Below are 18,909 nucleotides of genomic sequence, written 5' to 3'. Positions count from 1 at the left end.
CAAAAAAATTACTCTTTCTCAGCGGTACCACTGAAAATGGTTTATTTTAACATGGAACAGGAAAATAAGGTCTGCATCTGAAACATGTGGTGCCTATCTAAAACAAATCCAATAGTAGGCTTACTAGCTTCTACACGCTAAAGCAACTAAAATCTCTCACCAGCAAAATACCTCGTCAGTTAAATGCCATTTTACGTTTCATTACTATATGATACAGTATTTATTATCATTATAGTATTACTATTTCGGCGATTAGATCAAATATAAATTATATTTGATGCAGCTTTAGTTACATTTCCATGACTTTGGGAAAAATATTGTTTTCCAAAACTTTTCCAGGGCCTGGAATTAGCATTTTGAATTTCCATGACTTTTCCAGGTTTTTAATGACCGTAAGAACCCTGCTTATTACTTTCATCATCAAACATGGTATTTTAACAAAAATGTAGCCTTTAACAAATAGTTTTAATTTAAATATTGCACTAGTCCATATTGATTTTAAAAAGATGATTAATTGTGCAGCCCTGCAATTCAAATCCCCCCAGTGGGACAACAAAGATGAACTGCACTGAACACAGTAGCATTACAGTTAAAGTAGGTGAAGATAATTGCAAAAAAAAGACACACACACACATAGGATTTACCTGCAGTTTCCTAAAGTCTCTTATTTCCTGTGCATCTGCTCCCTAATGGGGTTGTCTGGATATCTGCTGGGACACTGCATCTGATGGACCAGAGGACAAAACACACCGTTAGGGGAGGAGGGGGCAAACCACAGAATGTCTCCGATCCGTTACTTTAAATGTATGTATGTGTATGTGTATGTGTATGTGTGTGTGTGTGTGTATGTGTATGTGTATGTGTGTGTGTGTTTATACGGCCATTTAAGAAGACGTTGAGACAGTTAAAGAACAAGACAAGTGAGAAAAAGTCAATGATATGAGACAGAGTGGAAACAGAACAAGAGACGGCATCACCTGATGTAAGCTCACACACACACACTTTATTTATACTGTCTGGCTCACACACACACACACACACACACACACACACACACACACACACACACTGAAAGAGGCCCCTGCTACCCCGTCATTTGAGATAAGACAACAGAAAGTACAGAGTGCCCCCTCTGACCCCGGCCCTCTTTTATTTTTTCTACCATCGACTGTACTGACTCTGGATCCTCTTTCTATTAAACCTAATCATTTCCACCCAAGGTCATGTGGAGATACTTTTAGAAACCACAAAGTAAGCATAAACGCCTTTACAAGAACAATCATCCGGCAGGGCTTTTTTTTTTTTTAATATTCTCGGAAATAACTGAACACCATTCATGGAAAACATGATTTACCTTTTCCATGTGTTATGGAAAGTTATATAAGAAAACTGGGAACTTGACTATTACAGCAGCAGAATTTATAGTTAACTTTGTGTTTGAACAGAGAAATATGAAAAATCCAAACAATGCGTATTTGTCTGTCAATGTGTACGGTTTCCTTCACTTAATAATACTAATATACACACACTTACCTCAAGGCTAACTCCTGAAACAAGTTTAAACTATGTGTTTCCCTTAATTTAAAGGGGACCTATCATGCAAAATGCACTTTTGTACGTCTTTTATACATGAATATGTGTCCCCGGTGTTCCAGGGAACTCACCAAGTGTCAGAAAACACAACCCTCTCTATTTTCCTCCATACCCAAATCTCTAAAAAAGGGGCTGCAACGGATCTGATAAAAACTGATCCAGATTTGAACACTGTCCTCACGTCAGGACGGTGGCGCTACGGCTATTGGGCCAACTCCACCAATCAGGAGGAGACAGCCACGGCCATTGCCGTTCGAAAGCGCTGGAGACGCTGTAGTACATATGCCAGGCCTGTAGGTGGTGCTGTTCTCACTGAATCAACCCTTGCAAAAACAGAGCTAAAAAATGTCAAATTGAGCAAAATGAGGCATGGCTAAAATGCATGATCTGTTTGGTATTTTGAAAAAAAAAAAGTATAAATATGCCTTATATAGGTATGGCCCTACACTATATTATTCAAATATAGCATGATAGGTCCACTTTAAGTAATAAGTTGAATGAATCTGCAATCCTTTGTCTTACTCAAATGAATCTAGAGAGTCAAATGTTAATAATTATTGCTTTTTGGTTTGGAGTTAACGGAAAACACATGGTTTAGTGTCGAGGTAAAAAACAATATGAAATGCCATCGTGGGCTTTATTCACTACTTCTGACTTTATATACATACAAATATTGATGGTTCATCTAGAAAATAAACATCACATTGATTGATGGATAATAAAAAAAAATTTGGGGTGCGTTATTTCTAATGTATTTATTAGCAAGAATTACGAAATACAAAAGTAGGCATACAGCTTCTCTCAAGACAATATAAGAGCTCCTATTGTGTTTTGGGGGGTTTTCCCTTTCCTTTAGTGTGTTATATAGGTTTTGGTGCCTGTAAATGTTGACCAATCACAACAGAGCCGGCCAGCTAACCAATCAGAGCAGACTGGGCTCTGGTTTCAGACAGAGGGTGAAAAGAGCACAGGCAGTATGAGAAAGAGCTTTTTGAACATTAAAGCATGGAGACATGTCCCAGTAGAGACACTACATACTGATATGAACCTGAACATGAGTGTAATATGTCCTCTTTACACCAGAAGAGTCACTCATTGTCGCTTCACTCAAGTGTGAGTTGTGTGCGTCGTAAGAGTACTATCCAGTCTCAAAAATCCACATTTAAAGATGAAAAAGGACGGCCGTGACCTCTTTAAGTGCCCGATGCCTCTCCACCCGTACCGTCTGCAGCTACGGACACCGAGATGTGAAGTGAGCGATATGGAAAAACAAATATACTGAGGGCACAAACACACAAAGTGAGCGCTGGTGACACGCAATGCACACACACACTCTCTTGATTGAGGCCAGTTCACTTCCTGTTTTTCCCCAGTGGTTGAGATGCTCTATCTTGTTTACCAGGGTGTGACACAGAGAGTCAGAAAAACAACTGGAGAGAGAGAGAGAGAGAGAGAGAGAGAGAGAGAGAGAGAGAGAGAGAGAGAGAGAGAGAGAGAGAGAGAGAGAGAGAGAGAGAGAGAGAGAGTGGCACATGATACCTCATCCTGGGTTTGAGTACAAATACAATAACATTAAAACTCTATGTGGCATTTGCTTGCTCCGGGAAGTGAGCTGTTAACAAAATGATAACATCTCGGACCAAAGACAGTCAATGTTTAACTTCAGCTCAAAACATCACATGATCCACAGCAAGAGTGTGTGTGTGTGTGTGTGTGTGTGTGTGTGTGATTTAGTGATTTTAGGAGGAATTGAGAGACAAACAGAGGATTGACTATAGACAGGATCATAATTATGTTTTTGCTGCAGGCAAAGTTCTGCACTCAAACGTCAATGGGGTTTCTTCTCAAAATAATCTGTGATATAATAATAAATGGTGACATCCCCCACAGATTCCTAAATGGATTTCTTTGAAGCCTGAAGATTTTATTGGTCGACTATTACTTGGCATTGTTCAGGAGATAAGAATCCAAACGTCCTACAACAAGAGTATAATTCTCTTAAAGCCTTAATAGTTCCATTAATGGACGAAACTCCTGGAAGAACAAATAAAAAAAGCTATTAAGATCATAAATATGGAAAGGTCTGCTGATTTGATTTTAATTGAGAGCCAACTATTATGAAATAACAATATAAAAATTACAAAAAGCATCAATTCAAGTCATTTAAATGCTACATTTGGGGCAAAACTCAGACACAAACCTTTTTGAAAACCTGCAATGGAAAAGCTCCAACTGGGAAAAGTAACATTGTTAATCTACTATGAAATAAAGTGACTGAATACAGCAGTAGTGCAAGTTTGAATAATTAATAACTGTTCAAATAAATTGGGTTTCTCTAGAAAGATATAGTATGAGGTGATACTGTGGCGCTGATCTTGAATATAAGATACAGTAAATTCTCGCTATAAATAGATAGAATGGGAGAGATGAACCCCTCTCTAATGGTCTCACATGCAGAGCACACAGCACACAGTCAAATGTGTGGGCAGCTATTGTACAGCGCCCGGCGAGCAATAGGAGTGAGGGGTGAAGGGGGGTGTCCGGTGCCTTGCTCAAGGGCACCACGGCAGGGCCCAGGAGGTGAACTGGGACCTCATCAAGTAGCAGTCCACACTCCATATTTTAGGTCTGGTCGGGGACTTGAACCGGCAACCCTACAGCTCACAGTCCAAGCCCCCTACTGACTGAGCCACTGCCGGACATGACGCCCGTATACAAGATGGTGCTGCGGACGTAAACAACAACGTGACGTCGGAGCTCCGTAAAAACAAAGCTGTCTCGGCCGTCTGACGCTCTATTTGACACGATGTTCATACTTTAGGAGTAATTATACAGTTTTTGATGAACAGATATATTGTTTTCTGGCATCGCTTAAACATTTTAGAGGGGGAAAATCTGCATTCTGGTATGAGGGCGCTTTAGAAAGAACCCTGAAACTCATTGAATTCAGATTCTAGTGTATTTAAAGGTCACCTATCATGCTATTTTTAGGCAATAGCATAGGTCTCAGATATATAAAAATATATAAAAAACATGTCTATGAAGTGTTTTGCTCAAAATACCAAACAGATCACCCATTCTAGCCATGCCTCATATCCCTCTATTTCACTTCCTGTTTCAAAAGTGCTGATTTGGGGTATAAAGCTTTAAAAAATAAACAAATTGATACAAATAAAAAAGGAGGGGTCTGAGCTCATGCGGGACCCGGCAGCTACTGTCTAAACTAAATACTGCAGTGATGAAACGCCATATCATGATTATCAAGGATTATTTCTGAAACAGTATGGAGCTCAAAGGCTTTCTCTCTTGCCGGTTATACCACAAGGTGAGTTCCTTTTTATTTCCTGCTTCTTCACACACATGCTCTCCAGTACAGGTTAGCTCTGAGTGTTAGCGATGCTAATGTAAACACCGACCATATTACGTCCAAAACAGTCGGGCATTGTTTCTGATAGCAAAGTTTCTGATAGGGCCGTGGGTCCACATTTCAGATATTACGTCATATTGGACGCAAATCTGGATCAGCTCCGTTGTAGCCCCGTTTTTAGAGATTTGGGTACGGAGGAAAAGAGAGAGGGTTTTATTTTCTGACGCTGCGTGAGTTCCCCGACACACCAGGGACACATATTTACGTATAAAAGACATCAAAAAGTGCATTTTTCATGATAGGTCCCCTTTAAGTTAGGGCTACATCATTAAATGAACAAAGTTTCAGTTAAAGCTCCTTACTAATAAAAAGTCCTCTCTAAGTTTAGTGGCTGAAAAAAAAATGACGTATCATTTTAATTTGGCTTTCAATGTGGATTAAATTTAGTAGTGTCATTTCTGTATTGTTTTGTGATCTTACTCTTTCTGTTTCCTTTTTAATTGTGTCATTTTTAAGCATCTTATCTTGACCTGTTAAGCACTTTGGGTTGCATCTTGCATTAAAAAGCTGCTATATAAATAAAGTTATCATTACTTCATAGTAACATCCAAAGCAGTCAGCGAGGACAACCCCCAGTATCACTACAATCCAAGTTATTTCTCAGGCATCATCGCACTCAGAAAACCATTTCCAGTACAAAGCACAGAGTAGTGGATAGTGACGTTGGTGTCAAGTGTCATCTCGTGTGGTTTCTGACGCAAAGGGACTTAGGATCATGCTCAAACTCTCTACTGTAACCACAAACACAAAGGTTTCTCAGAGCCTCTTCCTAAGTAGTTGTCACTCTTATCGTTGTACAAACACCTCAGGAGAATCTCGCTTTGATAGGGCTTTCTCTGACTCCACACACACACACACACACACACACACACACACACACACACACCCTTCCTCCCATCCTCTGCAGGAATGTGAGGAATGCACAATCCTAAAAGTCTCTCTCTCTCCTTGTCTGCCAGTCTCTGTTTCTCAGAGCTTTGGTCATGTGCTTCAGTCAGCATGCTTTCACTGCTTCACTTTATCACTGCCTTCAGGCTATAAAGGGCAGATCCTTTTGTTCACAGGTGGTTAGTCTGGCCCTGAAGGAGTGGATAATAAATCACCACAAGGACACTCCCTGCACCGAGACAGTCCTATTGTTTTCAAACTGTATCAATCTTTATCCCCAGGGCATTAAAACACAGCCTGGATATCCGATCAGAATACCTTCATTTTTATTATGACAATACATTTTAAATATTTATACAAACAGTTAAAGTAAAAAATCCAATAAAAAAAAAAAAAATACAAAATTGAAAATGTAATAAAAGTATGTATATAAAGATTAATCGTTGATTTGCAAAAATAAAATATATTTATGTAAACATATCTTAAAGTGAAATGCCCAATAAAAGACAAAAATAGATGAAGACAAATATTTAAATAAACATAAGAAGTTAAAATATAAAATTGAATTAAAGGTATGTATACGAACACAAGGTAAGGTAAAATGTCCAATACTATACAATAGAACAAAAGTATTTACCTGTAGATGTATAAATATATAAATTAAGAATGTGCAATAACGATAAAATACAAGTAAAGTGTCTAATGAAGGATGAAATCTGAAAAAGGCTATATATATATTTACGGTGAATTGCATGGTTTAAAAGGGTTTGGCTGCAGAAAATACACTCAATAATAAAAGGAGAACCTGAATCATGAAATACACTTTTCTCGAGAACAAGATGTTAACAACCCGCATACAAACAAATGAGAAATATTTCCCCTGTGGTTAATCTCAAGTAAGTCTCTGCAAACGGTCAAGCAAATAGGATTTAGGTAATGAGCTCAGAACCTGCAGGAGGAATGCACCGGTACACTTCTGAAGGGCCGTAACATTTGACAATGTGTCATCAGCGGCTCCTCGTAAACAAAAGAGCACTGTCTGCCCGATTCTAAAAAACAATACACACCCACTCATTAGCACAGTGGGATGTTTATAACCCCCACACACACACAGACATATGAGAAACACACACAACACTCACTCACACAGGTTTTTAATGGTCTGTCATCAAAGTAGTTCAATCAATGCATCTCTATGTGGTATGTATGTGTGTGTGTGTGTGTGTGTGTGTGTGTGTGTGTGTGTGTGTGTGTGTACCCGTGGCCTTCACCCACGTCTTCCTCTTGTCTCCCTTTTTTTAGCATCTCTATTCTTAGGCGCTATTGTGAGGCTGCCCTGAGGTGGGAGGAGTGTCAGTCTCTGGTGTGTGTGTGTGTGTGTGTGTGTGTGTGTGTGTGTGTTCAATAGTTCCCCGCGGTGGCAGCTGTAAATCAGTTACCGTCCGGCTGCCTGAAGGAGCAAAGGTGGGGTGAAGCGCTGCCGATCACACTGTTCAAACGTGTGCATATAATGACCCAATGACATCGTGACGACACAGGAGTGCAATTTTAAAAACGGTAAAAAAAATTAAAAATGCCAGAAATATGTGGAAGATGGAACTAAAACTCTGTGTGTGTAAAAATGTTTTCCAGTTAACTCGGGGAATAATGATTTATTCCTGTATTTATATCTTCCTATTGTTCATTTGTATTAACTGTATCCATGTTTATATATTTTTTGTTTGCATAGTATACTGCTGCAATAACAATAAACAATGTCCCCACTTGTGAACCATTGAATTACATCCTATCAAATATTATGAAAATTAGTGGGTGGAGGAATATTTGTAGCTCACGCACATTTACCCATATTCAGATATCACAAGGCTCGACATGTGCTGCTCACAACAGCATGTGTGTGGGACCGAGTGTGTGTGTGTGTGTGTGTGTGTGTGTCATTGGCATTCGCACACTGTAGGAAAGCGTTGTCATGGCGATGTGAAGCTGAGGTTTCTGCCCTCTCAGGTTGCAGAGCGGAGGCTGGAGCCCCCTAGGGTGCCGCCATAACTCCACACCATCTACGCATCTAATGCTGCTGTGGTTACTGCGTAGAGCGACTGTACATCTGAGAGGAGGAGAAGAAGGAGAAGAACCGCTGCAACCACAGACGCCTGCTTCTTAAGTTTTACAAGTTTATTTAGTTGTTTTTTTAACTTCTGTGTGTTTCTATAGATGCACTATATCTTCCTACTGTTGAATGAATGTGTATATTTACTGTTTATTTTAATGTTATTGTCGTATTGTATTCTGAGTCACTTTTTAACTTCCAATATGAAATTGAATAACTGGCAAGTTTAAAGAGTCCTCTCCTGCTGATGTTCAGGTGTATATCAGTATGTAGTGTCTCTACTTTAAAGAGTTCTCTGCTGCTGATGTTCAGCTGTATATCAGTATGTAGTGTCTCTACTTTAAAGAGTTCTCTCCTGCTGATGTTCAGGTGTATATAAGTATGTAGTGTCTCTACTTTAAAGAGTCCTCTCCTGCTGATGTTCAGGTGTATATCAGTATGTAGTGTCTCTCCTGGGACATGTCTCCATGCTTTAATGTTCAAAAAGCTCTTTATTTTTCTCATACTGCCTGTGCTGCAGTACCTATTTTCACCCTCTGTCTGAAACCAGTCTGCTCTGATTGGTTAGCTAGCCACCTCTATTGTGATTGGTCAACAACTTAGAGATGTCCCTCCCTTGTGTTGGAGCGCCAAATATAAGTGCAAGTGTTACAAAGTGGTTGCGTTATGTTACTGAAGTAAACAAAGGAGTCCAATGGAGGCGTTTCAGCTACACTACAAGAAAGGGAAAACCCCCAAAAGCATAAAAGGGCCTCTTTAAGAATAATCTGATCTGAATCACTTCAAATGTTTTCCCTTTTATTCAAAGTGTATACTCATCAACCAGAAGGCTTTTTCTTTTCAATATGTTCTGTTCTTTTTAATGTTGGAGCTATACATTGATTCATATAATTTATTCATACATTTAGTTTTAAAATGACATTTTCTATTCGGTTGTATGTTAAGCCACCAGCTAAATAAATATTATACCATGACCTTTGACTACTTTATAAGATATAGTTCAATAGACGTGCTGTGGTTTAATAGAAACCCCAATGTGAATCAGAGAGCAACACTTGAGTTGTGACCTCATTTTCAAATGTCACTGGACTGAAGTAGATTACACCTGTTACAAAATGATTTCTCCATCACTGGGAAAGTGCAGCCATCAGTAATTGTTATACTAATGTCAGTGGACGTCTCTGTGTATAATAAACTTAACTACATGGGATTAAATGACACATTTCTTCCACTTAGTGGAGTGTTGTTTAGGAACATCATATATAAATGTTATCATAACTTGCTGTATCATTAGCAGAATGGCTTACAGACTGACTTTCACAATTACTGTATAGAAGAATATGGGTTATAACTCAGAGTTAAAGGGGCCCTATCATGCTTTTTGTAGTGAGTTAAATAGGTTTTAGTGCATGTAAATGGTCCATAAAAGGCTAAAATCCCAAAGTTCCCTTCAGAGTGAGTTTTTCTCACACTCCCGTGCCTGAAACACCTCCATTGGACTCCTTTGTTTACTTCCATAACATAGTGACATCACTATTTCACACACACACACTTCTATTGGCTAGCGCTCCAACACATTGAATACGTGATAGGCTAAAGGAGCGGGACATCTCTAAGTGGTTGACCAATCACAACAGAGCCGGCCAGCTGACCAATCAGAGCAGCTCTGGTTTCAGACAGAGGGTGAAAAGAGGTGCTGCAGCACAGGCAGAATGAGATGACATGTCACAGAAGAAGCACACAATACAGATATGAACCTGAACATGAGCAGAATAGGGCCCCTTTAAAATTACAAGTTTCTGTGATGATTGTATAAATATGATAACTGGTTGTATGATTAGCAGAATGGCTTACTGACTCATTTTCACTGTCTGTCTTTTATCATTGTAGAAGAATACTGGGCTATATAATAACCCAGAGTTAACAGTTGGAACCTTTTTAAATGCAAGAAGACACAAAATGTACACTGTTGTTTTTCCACTGTCTTGTTTATCAGCAATTGTTTAAGTCCAACATGCAGAGTTGGTTGCTGAGAGTCAGTTTTCTTCAGATTGAATTTACAATGGGAAAGTAGAAAAAGTGAGACTTGATTTGCTTTTACCGTACGACAACAAGATGAACCTTCCATTGCTGACCGGAAAGACGCTGTGAAGCCCTGAGTTAGTTCCTAATACTAAAATACGTGGGGTAACTATGGCTAAATATGTCTCTGACCACATCTGGACGGATGAATGTGCTTCTGCTCCGTGGGGCAAATTAATCACTTGGATTGACTTAAAAGGGAGCGGTTACGTAATGTTGTTTGTGTGTAAACTCCTTCGTATGACCACATGTAAGATGCCCCTCTCTGTGATTTCCCTCTCTGGGTGCAGTGCACTTCTTTCTCTCTGCATTCCTGTGCAGGTCTCGGCCTGCTGTGCAGCAAAGTGAAGAAGTCAAGCACACCGTTCACTTTTCATCCCAGCACTCAATCACATTTTCTTGCCATGGCAATTCTATGTACAGTTTTATAATAATAATAATAATAATAAGCAGTAAGGAGCAGTGTGCACTTAGTTTGAGTGAATCCGGAATGTTCCCTATTCTAGATGAGATTGTGGGGCTCAGATTTGTTATTATGCAAGCTGGAAGACAAATTGTGAAAGCCAGCTTACACACAGACATCGCATTCATACTACTCCTTTCTTCGAGAGGATGTTACGCAAACCTTTCTACTGTAGTAAGGTGTGATTACTTTGAAAGTGTGACAGCAGAAATGTGTGAATGTGAGAGAGTGGAGAGATAAGGAAAAATAAAGAAGGTAATAATTGGGAAGATATAAGTGACCACAGTTTTTCACACACACATCCCATGTATACATCACTTCAGGAAATGACATTGACTTACATGCATTTCCGGGAGACTTATCCTAACCAACACATGCCTAACCAAGTCTTCACCCTAAAATTAATGATTCCCCTCATGGGGACCTCCATTTTGTCCCCATAAGGGAGGCGAGTCCCCACACGTGACTGTGTAAACAGATGTAGGTCCCCACAAGTACACACACACACACACATTTTATTCTAACGTGCTGTAAAACAAATACATCTCAGTGTCTATTTGTCCTGCTCAATTCAACAGTTTTTTTCACACAGCAGGCAATCAGTGAGATGGAAACTCAGATCTTAGGAACAGGTAGAAAAACAGCAGGTCAATAACCATCAGCTCAATACACAGCAACACACTGCTTTAGCCCTCAAAAAAAAAAAGAATCAACATTTTCCAATTATTTCTCTTGTTCTGTACTTAGGATCAAACCCTGAACATTCTGTCTTACAATTATTTTAGCATCTTTGGTTTTATACAGTAAAGCCAGTAAGTATTAAAGAGGCTCTATTTCACTTTTCTGTAACATAGTGACATCACTATAGAACACTAGCGCTTCTATTGGCTAGCGCTCCAACACATTGTACGTGATAGGCTAAGGGGCGGGACATCTCTTAGCAGTTGACCAACCACAACAGAGCCGTCCAGCTAACCAATCAGAGCACACTGGGCTCTGGTTTCAGACAGAGGGTGAAAAGAGGTGCTGCAGCACAGGCAGTATGAGAAAAATAAAGAGCTTTTTGAACATTAAAGCATGGAGACATGTCCCAGGAGAGACACTACATACTGATATACACCTGAACATCAGCAGGAGAGGACTCTTTAAAGTAGAGATACTACATACTGATATACACCTGAACATCAGCAGGAGAGGACTCTTTAAAGTAGAGACACTACATACTGATATACACCTGAACATCAGCAGGAGAGGACTCTTTAAAGTAGAGACACTACATACTGATATACAGCTGAACATCAGCAGGAGAGGACTCTTTAAAGTAGAGACACTACATACTGATATACAGCTGAACATCAGCAGGAGAGGACTCTTTAAAGTAGAGACACTACATACTGATATACACCTGAACATCAGCAGGAAAGGACTCTTTAAAGTAGAGACACTACATACTGATATACAGCTGAACATCAGCAGGAGAGGACTCTTTAAAGTAGTGTACTTCAGCACAATGGACTTGCGTAAAATAGTAAAAGCTTTCCCACAAGGTGAAAAAGTCATTGTTTCTTTTGAAATCCAACATGGTGGAGTACAGCCAGTTCAAGGAAAAATAATATCACTGTCCAAATACTGACAGATTGCACAGTGCGTTTCATTTTACCTTCAAAATATGCCGTTATAACACCCTGCTGTACTCACCGTAAGAGTCTGTGAGCACAGAGATGCATAATACACTAATATAAACTGCTGTAGGACTGATTACTGGCACTAAACATACTGCTGTACCTCATAATATCACCACGATATTTGCCCCAGAAACATATACATGAAGTTTTAACATTATTTTCCAGTTGAAGTCCACCGTTTCTCTGTTCATACGGCCCTAAAAACCCCGTATCGTTCAAGCAGAAGCCTCCTAAACTGCGTTACAAATAAAACGACATCACTTTTACTACTGTTCACATGTTTAAGGCCCAGGATGTGGACGTCAGCACATTTGGAAAAAACGTCTTTCTTGTTCTCGTGGGATACTTATTTCGAATTCTGCTTTCATTTGAACCCGGGGAGACGCCTGCTTTGGGACTAAATCTGGCTCGGAGTAAATAGCTGCATTGTTGGCTGATTTCTGTGCAGTGACGTCAGTCGGTCTTATCAGTGTTTTCTAACTTTTCTTCAGAAGGGGCCTGACCGCAGACCCCACCCAACAAAAGAGCAACCGGTGACTGGAGCCTGATCCAAAAGAAAATATCCAAAAAGCTGTGTAACAATTGGTCAGAAAGCAGTAGTGCTGTGTCAAGGCAGAAAAAGTAACAGCACATAGTGGCTAATCCTCTTAGGAAATAGCTTTCTCCTTTTGTAACGCTCTCTGCAAGCTTACATTCAGGTTTAAGTACACAGCTGGAAATGTGTGTGAACTGTCAGAAATCGACATGCCTTTAAATCACTGTGAATAGATGATAATTTTGACTATCTTACAGTCAAATACCTTTAAGGTTATGTGTGTTTTGGTGTGCGTTTTAGATTTAAATGTGGCATGTGGCGCAGTGGGTTAGTGCGTTGGTGTTCGGATCAGGGGGTCAGGTTCAAACCCCACTGCAGTCAGCATGTCGTTGTGTCCCTGGGCAAGACACTTCACCCCAAATTGCCCCTGTGGGGATTGCCCACAGTATTGAGTATGTAAGTCGCTTTGGATAAAAGCATCTAACAAGTAACATGTAATGTAAACAATCAAATGTCAGACTGAGTCTCACATGACATGAAATACACAGCCGGCAACAATCGCTGCCATTGAGTTAGGGTTAGGGTTACGGGCCGTCTCCACAGCAGCGTTAAAAAAATCTTGAAACGCTTCTGCCCATTCACTTTGAATGGGGTGACGTCACTTTCCCTCACTTTTCGCCGAAATGCATTGTGGGCAGGCGAGCGGAGATTTTGAGGATTTTGAGGATTCAAAGTTGAACAATGTTCAACTTTTGAAGCTGAGGTGGAAGCGTCAGCCAATCAAATCCCGTGTACGCAAATCTGACCGTTCAAGCTCTAGCCAATCAAACGGCGTGTATGCTGGGAGAGACATACCGCAGATCATTTCCTCATATTCCAAAAAATGGAGGAGAAATTAGCGGCAGGGAATCACCCGGTGCTTTATGACCAGACCTACCGGGATATAAACCGGAGGAGCCAGGCATGGAGGGAGGTGGCAGAGACAGTGGTAGGTTTTCGCCTGTTTTGGGGAGTTTATATCCAGTTTACTTCGGGCTTTTTGGCTTCGTATGTCGCGGGCGGGAGATTCATGTGATTGGTTGATCGCAAAAAAATCCCCAAGCCTCAGATACGCCCACCTCCAAGATTTTTTTAACGCTGCTGTGTAGACGGTCCTTTAGGGTGGGAAAAAGTCATATATCAGGGTACTGAACTATGTAGGGCTTAGTCTATTAGTGCACTAACTGGTTACTTTGGTCTTAGTTTACTCAGATGTCTGTAGTCTATAAGTAAATTCTTGCTTTTTCAAACTGAGTAACTTATGTGCCGTCTCTGGTAAAAACATGATTTTAGGGTGTGCTTTTGAAGGTTTATTTGTAAAAAGTTGTACATATCTGTTCATTGAGTCATTGGCGGATGTGGCTTAGGTGGGAAAATAGCAGTAAAACCAGTCAACATGTTGAAGCATCATTTGGCACGACACTGAACTAAACCCATAATTGCTCCTATATCTACGGTACTGTAGTAAACTCTCAGGTAAATGACAATGAGATTGGACAGATGTTTAGTCGACCGATAGTTTCTTTGGTTGAGGAGATCCCTAGATTCATGTACATTTAAATCATAATCACAAGAAATAAACCTTGAAACTGTTAACTTCAGATTACTAAATTAATTGGAGTGCCTTTTTTTAGGTCACTTTGAAGAGTTACACCATAGAATATATTTACAATATTGCCTAAAGCCGCACAGCTCATCAATTTGCAGTGAATCAAAGGCACTTATACAAATGGAAAGTAGCCTCTGGAGAAAAGGTGGTGCGAAATATTCACTGGTTGAAAAACTACACACACACACACACACACACACACACACACACACACACACACACACACACACACACACACACACACACACACACATCACACACACACACACACACACACACACCACACACACACACACACACACACCACACACACACACACACACACACACCACACACACACACACACACACACACACCACACACACACACACACACACACACACACACACACACACACACACACACACACACCACACACACACACACACACACACCACACACACACACACACACACACACACACACACACACACACACACACACACACACACACACACACACACACACACACACACACACACACACACACACACACACACACACACACACACACACACACACACACACACACACACACACACACACACACACACACACACACACACACACACACACACACACACACACACACACACACACACACACACACACACACACACACACACACACACACACACACACACACACACACACACACACACACACACACACACACACACACACCTCGTGTTGCCTGACATTATCCCCACAGACCTACTGACACAGTTCAAACTCTGATTCATAAATCTCTCTCTATTGGTGAATCATAACCAGAGAGGACATTTAACTCAGCTGAAAGATGTGTGAGGATTGCCTCTTTTTACACACAAATCAGTCGTATCGCTATTCTCCATTCTCACAGGTATGAAACGCAGCTGGCATCGATCCAACGTGTTCTCTGGGAAAGAGGATGGATGAGTCGCTGACATGCCAAAACCTGAATCCACATCTCAACAATTATAAGGAAGAAGCCTAACTGTCAATCCCTCATTAGAAGTTAAATGAATGACGCAAACCAAGCTCACTAACATGATTGAAAGATAAAAAATGAACTGGGACAGACGCTGGGAGTGAAATGAGTGAATAACTGTTGATTCATAAAAGGTTTCTATTACACAATATGTCGTTTCTTATCGACATAACGACGAAGAAGTATCGGTAGAAAACTGAACTTAAAAATTGAACTTTTAGACTTTTATGGGTGCCATTTGTGTTCAGTTTAACGTTCAATAAAAGTATGTTAAATCATGTCTTCTTATTAAGCAATTAGTTGTATTTTAGCAGTAGGCGTATGTACTGAAAGCAGCAGAGAAGACGTTTTTTTATCTCAAGAAATAGTTATGATATATTATATTTAACTAAGTAAACATGTCGTGCAGCCTTAGTTTTTATACATCAGCTTCATTAGGGGGATAATAAAGCTTAAGTTAGCAGCTAAACTCTACCCAAGATATTTAGTCTGTGTTGACTCTCTGAATAAGATCTAAGCGAAATGTAAAAATGGCAGAAAGTCTGAATAAATGAATCATTCTCCAAAGTTTCATATCCTCTTTGTTTGGCTTTTCCATTTCTCAACAATTATAAAAAATACACAGTAGTCATCGGTGACACATTTAGGAGTAATGTCCCAATCCTCCATTAAAATAATTTCGGGTTTATGGATCATTAGAAAGGATCAAGAGGATCTCTTTCAGAATAAAAGAAGTAAATACTGTGTGAAGACTGATCTGACTACAATTCAAGCAAAGGCAAAACTTCTCAAAGAACAACTCCGGCAGTGGCTCAGTCAGTAGGGGCTTGGACTGGGAGCTGTAGGGGCTTGGACTGGGAGCTGTAGGGGCTTGGACTGGGAGCTGTAGGGGCTTGGACTGGGAGCTGTAGGGGCTTGGACTGGGAGCTGTAGGGTCGCCGGGTTCAAGTCCACGACCAGACCTAAAATATGGAGTGTGGAATGCTACTTGGAGAGGTCCCAGTTCACCTCCTGCCCTGCCGTGGTGCCCTTGAGCAAGGCACCGGACATCCCCCTTCCCCCCTCACTCCCCGGGCGCTGTACAATAGCTGCCCACTGCTCCTAGTACTAGACTCCTGGTACTAGGATGGGTTAAAAGCAGAGAACACATTTCACTGTGTGTGCTGTGTGCTCTGCATGTGTGACCATTAATGAGGGGTTCATCCCTCCCAATTCTAAAAAAAAATCTAATTATATAATTAAACTTTTATTAAATAACAACAAGACTACAGCAAAGTCCAAGAGGCTGTGACCTGTGACCAGAGGTGGAAGAAGTACTCAGATACTTAAGTCAAAGTACTAATACTACCCTGTAAAAATACTCCATTACAAGTAACAGTACTGTAATTAGAATGGTACTTAAGTACAAGTATTTAAGTCCAACAACCTCACATTTACCAGTACCAGAAATGTACCGGTACAGTTCTTGATTAGTAAGTAACTAATTAGTAAGTAACTAAGTACATTTACTCAAGTACTGTACTTAAATAACATTTAGAGATACTTGTACTTGGAGTTGTTTTTTGCTACTTCATACTTAGGTTAGTTAGTTAAAGTAACTACTGTACTTAATTTTGAGGGACTTGTACTTTACTCGAGTATTTACATGTTATGCTACTGTGTACTTCTACTCCCCTACAGTTCAGAGGTAAATGGTGTACTTTGACTCCACTACATGTATTGAATACCTTTAGTTACTTTACAGATCTAGATGAATGATGTGAAATATATCCAAGTGTTAAATCAGACTTTAGTTCCACCTGGAGTAAATTCACAAGCCACCCTGCAGTATACAAAGTCATTCAAACTAGCTGCACCTTTACCAGCTTTGAGAACACTTTAATGATCAATCATTATAAAACATATCATATATATTATTCTGAAATGGACCAATCTGCACAATGACTACTTTTACTGTCGCTACTTTAAATATATTTTGATGCTGATACTTTTACTTGAGTAACATTTTGAATGCAGGACTTTTACTGTAACAGAGTATTTCTACACGCTAGTACTTCTACTTTTACTCAAGTAGCCTACAAGATCAGAGTACTTCTCCCCCCTCTGCAGACTAGTATCAGTCTGTCACATGAAACTTCTCAGAGGACATCTTGACTTTTATTAAATAACTACGAGGCTACAAAAAGTCCAAGTTTAGAGGGCATGAGCTGTGACGAAGCTCACAAAAAAAAGCGCTAAACTTGCTTCAGTCCTTGTAGTCAAAATGGAAGAATTTAACACACAATCCTACTAAAAACTCCACAGACAGTTAAGCAGCTCATTTGATTGGCTAATCACTGCGGAATGCTCCATGTTGTTCTCTGATGGGGGAACACTGAACAAACTCAGGGTCAAAATCTACAGTTTGTGGTTTCTCTGTTATTAACTGAAGTAAACAACTTTTTTCAAACAATGTTAAAAACCTAAACAAATCAACAGTGTTTTGTGGTGTATTCGGCTTATACTTACTAGAAAAAATAATCGAAATATTCATAAAAATTGCAACTCATTATTTGGATGCTCGTTGCCATCGCCTATATGAGACCAGTAATGCCAATAACCAATAAAAACGATCCCAACAGATTTAATTGATCTAAGTTATGGCTGTAAATGTGCAAATAAAATGTGCCTGCTATAGCTTTGCAGAAGTTATGCTCTCTTACGCAGAGTATTACTTTACTTTAAGTACATGTACTTAGTTACTTTTCAACACAGTAGCATTTTGCTGTTGTAGACAAACACAGTTTTGATATTCAGGACTTTCTTTCTGACATTTTCATCATATATTATCTTTTGTGAACAGTTCTTCCATTGGTTCAATCTTTAAGGATGCATTATGTTGACATGTTTAAATTGGCAGCTTGATGAACAGAGCTTGTCTTGACGTGCCCACCACTCGGTAAATGAAAAGTAATCCACATTAAAAGAGAAAAACAAGTGCGGACTTACCTTCAGACCCTGTGGTGGTGAGGTGGTTGGAGAATGGGAACAGACAGAGGAAAGTTGAAGTGTTCTCTCCACGATGGAGTAGTTTCACGCACAGAAAGAGTGCCTCCTCCTCTCCACGCAGCACGCAGGTCTCGCAGGTGGAGCGCAGTGCTTCCTGTTTGTTGGAGAAGGTGAACAACCACTACACTACCACCGCTGCTGCGTCTCCCTCCGCCAGCTCTCCCTCCGCCAAGTCAGCTGTCAAGTGGGAGAGAAAAACAGGACCTCCGCTTGAGGATTTCCAAAATAAAACCAGGAAGTAAAATCTATGTGGTTACATTTTTATTTTGAGAAACTTTTGGAATAAAAGGGAAGTTTATCAAGAAGTTTTTTTCAATTAATGTTAGGAAGTGGGACTTTTTAATTTTTTTAAAGTTTCATTGATAAATGCTAAAAATACAGATTTATACATGTCTAACTTAATTATAATGTTAGAGAATTATAG

General features: G+C 40.0%; 1 protein-coding gene across 1 annotated transcript in view; it reads right to left on the bottom strand.

The window, feature by feature from the left end:
- Positions 1 to 18,645, bottom strand: part of pik3cb (phosphatidylinositol-4,5-bisphosphate 3-kinase, catalytic subunit beta) — a 97,631-nt gene extending 78,986 nt beyond the window's left edge. Inside the window, exons 1-2 of the mRNA XM_034114513.1 lie at positions 18,426 to 18,645; positions 645 to 724 (exon numbers count right to left, since the gene is read on the bottom strand). The gene's annotated coding sequence lies outside the window, so the exon portion shown is untranslated. The remainder of the gene's footprint in view (positions 1 to 644; positions 725 to 18,425) is intronic.
- Between the last annotated feature and the right edge of the window lie 264 nt (positions 18,646 to 18,909).

This window comes from Trematomus bernacchii, unplaced genomic scaffold (assembly GCF_902827165.1).
Source record: "Trematomus bernacchii unplaced genomic scaffold, fTreBer1.1, whole genome shotgun sequence".
In the NCBI taxonomy this organism is placed as follows: Eukaryota; Metazoa; Chordata; class Actinopteri; order Perciformes; family Nototheniidae; genus Trematomus; species Trematomus bernacchii.
Note: the sequence above shows the minus strand (reverse complement) of the source record. Positions and strands in the feature narration are given on the sequence as shown.